Here is a 12,657-nt window from a genome sequence, read left to right as displayed (position 1 = left end):
CTCTGCAAGCACAGGAAGACCATGATGCACTCATCTATTCTTATAGTTGCTGTAATTTAATACGTAACCTACACATATGTATGTAATTATGAAGATTAATCACATGTCAAGGAGATGAGCTCTACACCAACCACCAAACCCAAGCAATTCCTCCTCAGTATGCTGTATTTTCTCTTTAGGTACCTGTGTTTTTTACCCAGAGACCCATTTCCAAGATACTGGACTTCCTGAAATTAATTTTTAGTGGTTTGGATTATATCTAATAGATACCACAGAACTCTTAAGGAGCAGTGAGAAAAAATGAGAGGAGATGATCTAGATGACCACATGAAATACAAAATTGACTTTTTTCCTGTAGAGGACAGTACATACTGGAAATGGCTAGATTATTTCTTTCATATGGAAAATTTCTATTTCTCCATCAGCTGAAGTCCACTGTAATTCAAATCTATCACTTCTGGCTAAGAAGCTATTGAAGACAACAGAAAAGTCTACGTTCAAGAAAAATAAAATCATGAAAATGTCATATTGTGGTTTTAGATAGTATAGGAATCAGTGTATGGGCTTGTAAGAGACACCAGAATTTTAAATATTGATTACCCTTTCTCCTTCTTAATAAAGGATGACAAAGTCTTACAGAGTTGCTACAAAAAGGACAGAGATTCTCTCTTCACAAGAAGCCACATGGAGAGAACAAGAGGTAATGGGTACGAGTTGTACCAGGAGAGGTTTCATCTAAGACAGACATTTTTTACAGCGAGAACAACTGATCACTGGAACAACCTCTCCAGGGACAGTTGAGTCATCACTGGAGGTTTTCAAGCTGCAACTGGACAGGGATGCTAGATAATCTCATCTAGGCTTCCCTACCCATGAACAGTTGGACTAGATACCTCTTTTCAGGTCCCTTCCAATCTGGGCTGCTCTATGATTCTGAGTCTACCAAACAAAAATCACATATGAAAAGAAATCCTTACTCTGAAAAAAAGCAAGAACCTTCAAGACTGTGTGAAATGCACACTGTAAATCACCACAACATCAGTCTAGTAAAAGACGTTCTTTATCCCAATCACTGAGTTCTTAAGAAGACAGGATTTGAGAGGTAGTTACTCAGATGCTTATATAGACAACCTCTTGCTTAAACTAAAGTATCTAATGCCTGATAAACTGAAGAACTGCCTTCAGGAGGGCAAGCTTTTCTGAAAACACATCTTCTTGAAACACATTTAATTTTTATTCAGGACACTGGGAGGTGAGAAAGAAATGTCTCTAGTGTAAAAGCCATTAGATCAGACCACCACAACCAGTGGGGCCAATCAAAATCAGAATCATGGGTATGTGCCTAGTTTGGTGAAAACTAGTGTGTTAAAACAGGACGTATCAACTGCTCAAAAGCTGTCTTCCTAGAGCCTGCAAAACTAGAGAAGCTAGGGCTGTAATGCCTACTTACAACATCTGATGATTTACCATTTCCTTGGCAGATGCGATTTTTGACTCAGCCAGTCCACTTAAGTTCTAAACAGAAGTTAGGAACATGGTACTTCAGCAATTACTAGATGCCTCTGCCTCAGGTCTTGAGAGTTGTGGATTATTTTCTTAATACTGATACGAAAACCTGGAAGACTAATTTCTCCCTTTGTAATCCCAGGACTACAAGGTTTCTGGACTAAGGAAAATCTCCACTGCTAAGGACTTGCACTTACAGTGTGAGTTTTTCCTTGAGAATGAAGATAACCTCTACAGCTGCCTCCAGAAACCTAAGGAACAAACAAACACCTTGCACAAGGTATATTAAATGAGTGGAAAAGTTAAGCAAGATTTGAAACATGCTCATTGGTTCATGAAATAAGAATTGCAAGGATGATATGACGCTCCCTCTATAGGAATCATGATGAAGGGATGAGTAAGAGAACTGTGTTATAAAGAGCCCTTGAAGTGGGGGGCAGAGGAGATGTACGGAAATCAAGGCAAGGGACTTAAACACCCATCACAAGCAGGCCAATTTCCAACAAGAGTTCACGCTTTTGGTGATTATAGTATCTAACTTGTTTCAGAATATTTTCTCTGTTTTCACAAATTCAAGAGCACAAACGCACAATGACTCAGTGAACCATCATAGTTACTAGTTTTCAGGGTATCTCCAGAGCCTGAAGGACAAGCCATAAAGTGAGCCTTCACCTGGAAAAAAACCTTTTTAAATAAAATTGAAATGTTCACATTCTGGACCTGGGACTACAAAGAGATCTTCAGCAATTAAAAAAAAAATGCCAACAAACTCTGAAACTGCACAAAAGCTCGTAACAGTAGAAACAGTATTCCTAGGAACAGTATCCAAGTTTTCAGTGCAAGAGAAACAACCTTTCAAGAAAGAAAAAATACAAACTCCTGTGATCAAAATTAACATAATTTGGCCCTGAATCTCTTTCGAGACCACATACAAATGCTAAAATCTTACTGTTCTACAAAATAGGGTTATTTAACTAAAATTCAAATTTCTATTGGGCAATCTTTTTCAAAACTGAAGCTAGAAGAGAAACTAAGAGTTTTGATGCTTTGCACATGACTGGCAGCTCAGAAGTACTCAATACAGCCCACTAGGAAAAAATACGCAACACCCTTTCTTTGCACACTGCTTCACAGGCCTAGCATTATACTTGCCAATCCACAACCACTTAATCCTATTATTAAAGACTATTAATCAAAGCCTATAGATCAGGTAATGGAATGAAATGTTAAGTCTATATTCTGTGGATTCTGTAAACATGTCTGTGTGTGTATAAGAGTTGCACAGCAACTGAGAGATTTTAGATTGCAAAACAAGGAATGTAGATATGAACGTTGATGTTAATATTCCTTTTAGTTTCATCTGTTGCATACACAGTCTGATGCAGGAGTTATTTCTTAAAAAAACTTTAAATTCAAGAGTGTGTTTTTTATTTTAAGACAAGTGGCTCTAATCACAGGCAGTTGGGGTAAGACAGGTAACAGTCAAACCCAGACCAAAATCACAGGTATTATGGGGAAAAAATGCTTGGGAGCACAGAATACAGATCTCAATGACTCTTTTAAAAAGTTAATATGGATCCTCACAGGCTTTTTAATTCCCAGTCAGTACCAGTCCTACCCAAACCTGACCTGTCTCTGCCCTACCCTTGTCAACATTCCCTTTTCCAGGTAAACGGTGCAGAGACATTTCTACTGCCTCTTCAAGTAGCCAACGTGAATCTGGCAGAATATACACTTAATGGCTCCACACTACTGGAAAGCATATGAACTATTTCCAAAGACAAAATGAGGCTGTGACTCAACAAAGCACCCTGCCAAACTTGTGTCTACATACACAGCACAAGTAAACTCTAATCCAGACAATCCAATTCCAGGTAACCGAAAGCTGAGTGAAAGTGTAATAACACATGGTAACAGCTATCTTGCACTCTGACCAGAGTGAACATCCTCTCAATGTCCTACTGCAAAAGAACTTGATTTAATTAATGTATTCAAACACAACAAGCCTTATTCTTGAAGGTATAACTCTACCGCTAACAGAAGTATGGCTATCTTGGGCCACTGCTAATGAGTATCAGAACCTTTTGCTTGAACTGTAGATTGAATCCATCCCAGCTCAGCAGGGTTTAAAAGTTGTTTCCACCAAGTGGGTATTTTGTGGCCTGTTTGAATTTCATGCATCTACATTCCAGCTCCCACATCAAACTCACCACTCTACTTGGCACTAGTCTGCAAGCTCTTTGAGGAAAGAACTGTCTTACGTGTTTACACATTTCTCAGCACAAGACAGTCCTATTCTTGGCTGAGCCTTCTGGAAAAGAGCTGCTGCTACAGGGTCTAAAACTGTTCTCTACCACATATTGAAAAGTTCAGAACCCAGCAAAAGAACTTAAAAATAATACAAAAAAGACAGCTCAAAAGTTTATTTTAAGATACTGTGTTTTTAAATCTCCGTGATTTTAGACACTTCAGGGTTAACACTACTGTTCCATATTAAAATAAAACTAATTAGTATGTTGCAACGCAACTGAATTTTATTCTAGGCGGGAAATAAACTCTCAGGGTGAAGTTTTGTAAGATGGTTGAGTCAACTTGATGGCTGACTGCCACACCAAAAGTGATAGTTCTCCCCTCCAATCTCTGCTGGCCTAACAGGCTTTATCCCTTCTTCCCAACCTTTCCATTACCTCTGAACGCACATGACCCCTATGTTCATACTGGTGCTATGTGCAATTCAGCTCACCAAAGCAATAGAAAATTGACGTAATTTTATGGGTTAGTTTCCTGCCAGTTCCGCAAGCTACAGTGACTCACAGAAGTTATCTGACAAAGCCAAAGCAGTCTGGCCAGAAAAGAGGAATGGACGGACTGTTCCTCTCATTGCTGGTGGCACCTTCAGATTATCTTACCCATTTCTAGAAACCCACTTTTAGGGTCATGGCTATAACTAACTAACTGTGGTGTAAATGTGGATAGAGTTGCAATGAGCTAGCTACTATTCATCAACTAGCCCTGCTTATGTTCCCCCCCTCCCAGCAGTAAACAAGAGGGATAGGCTACCTCACCTGTTCCATAGGGTGAGAGTTTTCAAAGAACGTTACAACAGAACAGCTCCCCACCTTAGTCCACATGTGTCCATACAATTATCACTTCTAACTACAAGCACCTGATGCTATAGACTCAACCAGCAAGTTCTGTTTTGCAGTTCAATCTCTGATAATATTTCAGAGCAACAGAAATGAAATTAACTGAAGGAAACTTGAAAAATATCTGTCCCCCTAAAAACACCCAATACCAGCCCAATCCCCTGTGAGTAAACCTAAGAGTATAAATTAGGAATGAACAATCATTAAAATCTTGGGCAAATTAAGTATTAGACACAAAGCTGTAATACTATTTTTCTAAAATAGGAATATCCATGGCATTTGCTAGAAAGGTGAAACACCATACACCTTTCCATAAAGCATGAAAAAACCAAAGTTCTTCAGAATCAACTCCTTATATGTAGATGACTATCCATGCATACTTTCATTTGAGCTTGACAGCAAAGAAATGACACTGTGACCTTCAGTTCAATTGCTCCTCCAGAAACACACAAGAACTCTTTGCTAAACTAATTCAGTTTCTGAACTGACTATTCTTGCAACTCAAAATGGTCTTTATTTCAGACCAGTTTAGTTTAACATCAAGGACTAAATACTTCACATACAAGTAACAACAAAGAAATATACATTTCTTTTGCTGGCAAATCATCACAATGACCTAAAGCAGTTGTACAACAGGCAACCCTTTATATGAGAGCTGTAGAAGAAAAAGAGTTTAGACCTTTCCACAACTGATTTTGAGTCTGGGACAGAATTGTTTTAATTGTCACAATTTAAGGAACCATGAGCACAAGGTACAGAAAACAGTATCACTGGAAAGTCTGCACCAGCTCTGAGCAACCTGTTTTCAAGAAAATACTCTTTTTGCTTTTACACATGGGATTTGAAATGGTTAGTTCTTTGAAAAATAGCAAGCCAGATGCAATTTGAGACCAACTGTCAATGTTTCATTCCCCTCTAGGAATAATGCTCAGTAGCAGCTACAGTCCATTTAGAGCTTGTCACAAGCAGTCGCTCAACTTGGTTTTCTTTTTCAACAATTCTTCTTCTCACAGAAGACTCTGGCTTCAGTTTCAACATTTCTGCATTTTCTGGTAAAGTTTCCTGCCCCTCCTTCACAATTCCTCAGTGATGAGTGGCTCTTCTTCATAAATTTTCACTGCTATATTCAACCACATAGCTCAATCCACTTTTTAGTCTAAATATTACCGCTTTGATACAATGTTCTTATTGCCACAATACACTGGGAAGTTTCAGCAGACTTCAGCAACTGGCTTCATTACTTCTCTTCTGCACTTAAGATTCTTTTGGAGTTTCAACCCCAAGAGGACTTGGCACACTCAGTCTTTATGCCAGTTTCTAAATGCTAGATTCCAGAATAAAATCCATTAAAATCACAATAAGAAGTGTAGCTTCTTGTATAGGAATTAGGACTCTCAATAGCATCAGTGAATGGACTGTAAATCACCTAAAGGAAATTCTCTTTCTGTGGTGCTAATAATAAAGCACCACTTCTTCTCTACCTGGGTTTTTTTGTTTGTTTGTTTGTGTGTTGGGTCTGTTGGTTTTTTTTTTTGGAAGTGTTGAGGGCAGTTGTGCTTTATGCTCAATTCAATGTTATCCATGTACACTGGGCAGGTGCTGATCAGGGACAGGCTTTTCAGGGAAAAAGATAAGATAGCCACTGTGTGAATCTCAAGTGGTAACTGATGTTAGATATTAAGGAAGACACCCCCCTACTCATATACAGGCAGCACTAAACACATACAGCAGCAAAGTAACTTCACCAGCAAAGGTATTGATGACTACAGATTTAAACTGGCAGATTTTCTGTTCATAGCAGCTTTTAAATGATATTACTTAATTCCAACTGACATTACGTATTCAAGTTCCCATGTTTTTCTGGACTTCCCTTTGAAACTCTCAAAGCTGCAAAATCTTTTTTGAAGTAAAATCTTCACAAGATAGGGCTTCTATGCTTAACCTTGAAGTTTTAAGTTTGTGTTCAAGTTTTCTACATCTTTCATTACTCCATGGATATTACTTTTATCATCAACTCAGACCAACAAGACTAGGAAGAATGAGATGAAACTAGTAAGTGGACAGATCAAAACAAATGGAAATATTTTTTCATCTGTTGCCTAGGTTTTTTGTGGACTCTCTGACACAGGACACCAAGGATGCTAAAAGTCTGCATGGGCTGAACAGATGAATGGAATAAAAACCTTTTTTTTTTCTTTTTTTTTTAATGTAACGAACTACAGGAACTCAGAATATAAAGTCAAAGTATCTCAATATGTTTCTTTACTATCACCGAGGTGAACTTTTGATCTGACCCAGCGATATATTCTCAACTTTCCTTTTGGATTTGGAGGAAAGGGAAAAGCTAGAGCACAGTGTTTTCATGTTTTCCAGGAAAAATACAGTTCTAATTTCTTAGGACAAAACAGAAATGCTCTAGTTCTTTAGAATCCCTAAATAAAACTCAAATACGAAATGCATCCTTGGCCTGAAGTGGTTTTAAATTGGTATTTCAAGTACCTCTAACATCACAGTAACAGTGTCACACTGCTGCCTAGTGAAGACAGATCAATACAAAAAGACTACAGAGCAAAAATGGCCTACCCCAGGCAAACATGATGCTAGTAAAACTTAAGTTAAAAAATCAACATAGAAGTTACGCAAATCATTATGGAAGGGCAACACTTACAACTTCAAATTCCTGATCAGCCAGAAATTAAAAGTGAAAAGTCATTACCCTTACCTCTCATCCAGTATTGTTTTACAAGAGTTCTTAGAACTGCTTACCAAATAATGTAATTTCAGCATGGAAATAGAGGAAATAGTGACTGAAAAGCCAGTATTTCCAGTTTCCCAATGCTCTAATGTTTCCTGAAAACAACAGGCAGATTCAGAAACCAGGAACCATATCCTTTCAATACAGACCATTATTTAAGTTCTTTACTTCAACTGGGAGTCGCTTTCAAAAGCACAAAATGGTAAAACACATTCACTCTACTTCGTAAACTGCACTAACCATCCACCTTACATGTCATGGGGTCACAGACTTTCCTATTCGTAAGAATTATCAGCAATTTCATGACTTCTTTTAAACAGCAACAGCTCACAGGTTTCCAAAATCATGTAAGTGGAGTACACCCATTTGTCCAGGATGCTGACTCACTGGACCAACAGCTGACCTGAGTCACCTCAAAAAGATGAAGTCATGAACATGGTGGACAGGGCTTTATTTTACTTTGGATATTCACTGACAATTGGAACCTAACAAAAAAAAAAGAAAAAGTTAGCAACAGTCCCCAGGATCCTGCCACAATACACTACATACCTCATCCTCTGCCAGAAGACTGCCAATCTCTAAAGTCAATACGAACAAACCCCAGAGCACTTCTCAACCCTACTCTGTGCAGCTTCGCACTGCTGACGTTTGGCATTCAAACCCATCCACCTGCATTTGCAAGAATGACTCTGCAAGGTACCTGAGCAGTGCCTTCTCCTAAGTGAAATTAGCCTTCTCTTTTTCAGGATTATTTACTTTCATAAATCAAGAAGCTGAAAAGGACTGCATGAATTCAAGCAAACCAAATAAGGAGGTTACAACTACTAACTCCCTTACGTTGGGATTTGGTTAGAAGTAATTACAGATAGCTGGGGACAGAAAGCAAAACCAACACAGAACAGTTAACCACAACATGGCTAAACCTTATTTATACAACTAAATTTCAAACCACCTGCTTCAGCACTATTAAATAGGTAGAATACCCATTGGGAAACTGGGAGACCTGAAGCTTTGAGACAGGAAGAGTCGCCTGCCCCGCTCTGCCCGCCCCACGCACCCCCACCCCCAATTAATAAAATATTACTTTCCCCAAAAGGTAACACTGAAATTCAGGGACCACGATCTGCTTAGGTGTTTCCACCAAAGAATACAGAAGACTGAAAAATCGTTTCTATGGGTATACCAAAGTAAAACTATCTGCCAGATAAGATTTAATGGTCACAGATTCCTTAACTGTACTAGCAGCAGTCCTTCACTTAGTTTTGAAAACACAAGTCACAGGAAGGGAAGTTACCATCACAGTGTAGAATTTAAAGCTGTTCTACTCACCTCTCTTCCACTGAAGAGTGAGAAAGAAGAAGGGTTTCCTAATTCTGACTTCTGCCTTATCAACACCAGTTACTCCACATGATACACAGACGTGGGGAGACCACAGACATGGGAGGCCCTCCTCCCTAAAAACCTTTGTGTCTCCAATTAAAATGCTGTCTGGTTTCCACAACAGAGCACAAAGCTGCTCCTGGGGAGAAGCACTACACAAATTTATCTCTCAGAAGAAGACAAAAAAACCCCAACTTCAACAAGTGTACTATATTACACCTTTGAGAATTGCTCATGCTTTTTTCCATTCGCTTAGATTTGCTCTCTTACTTTCAAATTTCTTCGTAACTCCATGGCCACCCTCATTTCTACTTGCTTCCGATTTTTCCTCATTTTGCTATGCTTAGGTAAACACATAGCACTATCACCAAATTAATCTACACTGTATCCTTGAGGGAGGGTTTCAACATTTGGATATTTAGCTCCCTTGCTGTATCTATACAAGGCAAACATGCTGCTAAGGGCTGACAGAGATCTCAGTGACAATAATGTACACCTTTAATTAAAACAGAAAAACGTTCAATCCAAACAAATTCATTCTTCATGAAATAAACAATAGCTAACAAATTAAATGGGGAAAGCACATAGAAGGGTCAGGCAACTTATTCTTTCCCTGCTTGTCCTGAACAACTGATTCATTAAAAGAGATCTGTGTAATCATATTAATTTTTTCTACCTACTCAAAACTAGGTTCCTTATTCTAATCATTCTTTTTTAAAAAAATTTCCCTAGCAACTGAAAGGGATGGTAGAAAGACTGAAAATCTGCCATGAAACTTCTTCAAAAAAAAAAATATATATGGGTCAAGGGATCAGAGAAGACTCATCAAAATCAGCTCTCGGTTACAACACACTGTCACTGCATCAGAACAGGCTGTGACAAAGGAAGAGTATGTATGTACTATCCGGAAAGATGGACTGGTGCTACATTTGAAAGGCCAATTACTGAATAATGTACTGAAGACATGTATACTGTACATATAAAAATGTACAAAGAGTTTACTATCAAGGCCTGATACATGGTAATGTATTTTCCCTACTAGAGCTTTACTTTTAAAACAATCTTTCTTCAAGTAGTTAAACATCAGTGAGTCACAAGGCAGGTGTCTGCACTGTGCCTCTACTAATACTGTCCTACCAATGACCTCCAGTCCGACAGCTTGGGATTATTTACTAATAGGGATTTGGTACACTGTCCGGCGTAAGAAATGGACTGAATGAAAAGACCAATATGGTGGGAACGGGTAATAACTACACGCTTGAGACAAGATGACAAAGAATTTGTCAGAGATTCGGATTTCTGTGTTAAATGTCATAAACCTTAGACAGAACTATACCAGAAATAAATTTTAACTATAACCTCTTGCAACTAATGGCCATTAGGCAACTGTTTCAAACAGTTCTGTCAGAGTAACAATAGCATCTAAATGAATAAAGAATTCAGATAGCAAAATTAGAATCTCCCGGGTTTTGTTCTTTGGACTACAGTATCAAATTTGAGATTGGACCTGGCTATTAAATCAAGATGCAGAGCAAACATCAACTCATCTCTTCATGAAGAAAATCGCTCATTAACACGAGCGTAGTATTCTGTCATTTTGAAGGCTTGGACATCAATTTTAAAGCATCAGAAATAATGGAGCATTACAGCATACAACACAGATTTTCTATCAAAAAATCACGTGCTTGTGATACTATCTTGCTCTCCCTTAAGGTTAACATGCCACTACCGTGCATCTCTGCCATTACCGCGCGTCTCCCATCAGGGGATTTTTGCTCAGTATCACACGTCAAGTCAACGGTAAGTATATGGCAAAAGGCATCAACATCAGACAGGGAAGGGGGGAAGAAGCATCAGCGGACACATCTGTCCCCCCGTGTTTGTAAGCACAGGCTCACTCATCACGCAGAGGTCCACCTCCTTTCAGCACAGCGGCTACATCCAGCACTATTGCTCAGCAAATACAACTTGTGACAAACACGGTGGCAACCCGCACGGATGCACGCTGCTACGGCCGAGCGCCAGGGCGCGCGGTGTGTGCACGAGGGCAAGGCTGCGCCAGGGCTGGGCCGGGCCGGGCCCCCCGCGCCCCTCCCCCGGCCCATTTCCCTGCAGTGACCCCTCGGCCGGCAGCACACCGGCGGCACGGCGGCGGCTCTGCCCGCGATCCGTGTTGTGTCTGAGGCGCAGGCCCCATGTGACAGGCGCACGCACCGCCCGGTGCCGTAGCCGGCGGGAGGCGGGGGAGGGGAGGGCGGCGAGCGGGGGCGGCCGACCCCGGCAGCACACACCTGGCACACCCTCCGCAACTTGCAGAGCGCGCGCGCGCGCGCCCAGGGGTCCGGCCCCCTCCCCCCCCCGCGCGCACACACACCCCCCCCGCGCGGGCGAGCGGGGCTGAGCAAGGCCCCCGCGCCGGTTACATAACCCCGCGCGCCACACTCCCCCCCCGCCCCCCCCCTCCGGCGGGGAAGAGCTGCGGCGGGGGGCGGGGGGAGGCCCAGGCCGCGGGCCCGGGGAGGGGCTGAGGCAGGGCAGGGGCTGCGGGCCCGCGGGCTCCCCGGCCTCCCCCCGCCCCCCGCACGCGCGCACGGGGCCGCGCTCGCGAGCGCCGGGCGGCCGCGGGGGCCCGGGCAGCTGCGCCGCGGGGGGGAAGGCGGCCGCCCCGGCAGCCCCCCGCCGCCGCCGCCGCTCACCTTTCGCCGCGTCCCAGACGCACATTCCCGGGGCGCCGCCGCCGCCTGCCCTGCCGGGCCGTGTGGGGGCTTCACATCGCGTCTCCCCCCCCGCGGCACGGACGCACGCAACCGCCGCCTCCTGCCCGCCTTCCTCCTCCTCCTCCCCAGCTCTCAGCCCCGGCCGCGCTCTCCCGTCTCTCTCTCCCCCCTCTTCCTTCCTCCCTCCCTCCCCCTCCTCCCCCTCTCGGTGTCCCCAGCAGCAGCCCCTCCTCCCCCCGCCCTTCCTGCGAGCGCGTCACGAGAGAGTCTCGCGCCACCAACCGCCGCTCGGTCAACAAGCGGCGCGCGCCGGGCAGGCCAGCCGGCCGGCCCGCCCGCCCCCGGGGCGCCCCCTAGCGGCTCGCGCCCCGCGGAAAGTCGCGTGCGGCGCGGCCGCCGCTCCGCCGAGAGGGCTGGGGAGCTCTCACGCCGGGCACGTGACGGAGGGGGGCGGGGCGAGCCGAGCAGCTCGCGCGCCGCTCCGGCCTTCCTCCCCCCCCCCCCCGCCCCGCCCGGGGTGGGCTGCGGAGGGCGCGGAGCGGCTGCGCCTCCTGGAGGCCCGACGGCAGCGCTGCAAGAGCAGGGAAGGGGTGGAAGCCGATGCAGCGGCGGCGCGGGCAGACATGTCACAGCGGGACGCGACGGGAGCGGAGACGACCCTTGTGCCCGCTGTATCCCGGCCCTCCCAACGGCAGGGGCCGCGGTAGCCACCGGCCGGCTGCCTGGCCGGCAGAAGCGAGGGGCGCGCGTGTCCGCCCGCAGTGCGGCCGCGGCTCCCGTGAGCGCAGCAGGCGGCGGCGGGCAGGAGCCGTGAGGGCGGGCGGCTGCGGGGCGGTGGGAGCGCTGCCCCCGGCACGGGCACAACCCGCCTGCCTGCGGCCGGGCCGCGCCACAGCGGCGGGGGGAGCCCCTGACTCCGGCGGCGGCAGCATCCCCCCCCCCCCTTCCGGGGCCGCCGCCCAGGGAGGAAGCGGGCGGGAAAGGCGCGAGTCGGGCTGTGGCGGCGCCGCGTATGGCGGGTGCCCCCCAGCCGCCCCTCGGCCGGGCCCTCCGGAGGGGCCTGCGCTATGCCGCCCCTGCAGCGGCCCCCTCCGCGCCGGGGTCCGTGTAGGGGATGGCGGGGGGGGCGTTACGGCCCAGGCCTGGCCCTGCC

At 45.0% G+C, this 12,657-nt stretch overlaps 1 protein-coding gene across 2 annotated transcripts in view; it reads right to left on the bottom strand.

Moving 5' to 3' along the window:
• Positions 1-11,682, bottom strand: part of REV1 (REV1 DNA directed polymerase) — a 62,875-nt gene extending 51,193 nt beyond the window's left edge. For both annotated transcript variants that reach the window (XM_080377261.1, XM_080377262.1), the window contains exon 1: positions 11,484-11,682. The gene's annotated coding sequence lies outside the window, so the exon portion shown is untranslated. The remainder of the gene's footprint in view (positions 1-11,483) is intronic.
• Positions 11,683-12,657: the final 975 nt, after the last annotated feature.

This window comes from Falco punctatus, assembly GCF_963210335.1.
Source record: "Falco punctatus genome assembly, chromosome: 2".
NCBI classification, from domain to species: domain Eukaryota; kingdom Metazoa; phylum Chordata; class Aves; order Falconiformes; family Falconidae; genus Falco; species Falco punctatus.
This window is presented reverse-complemented; position numbering and strand designations above follow the sequence as displayed.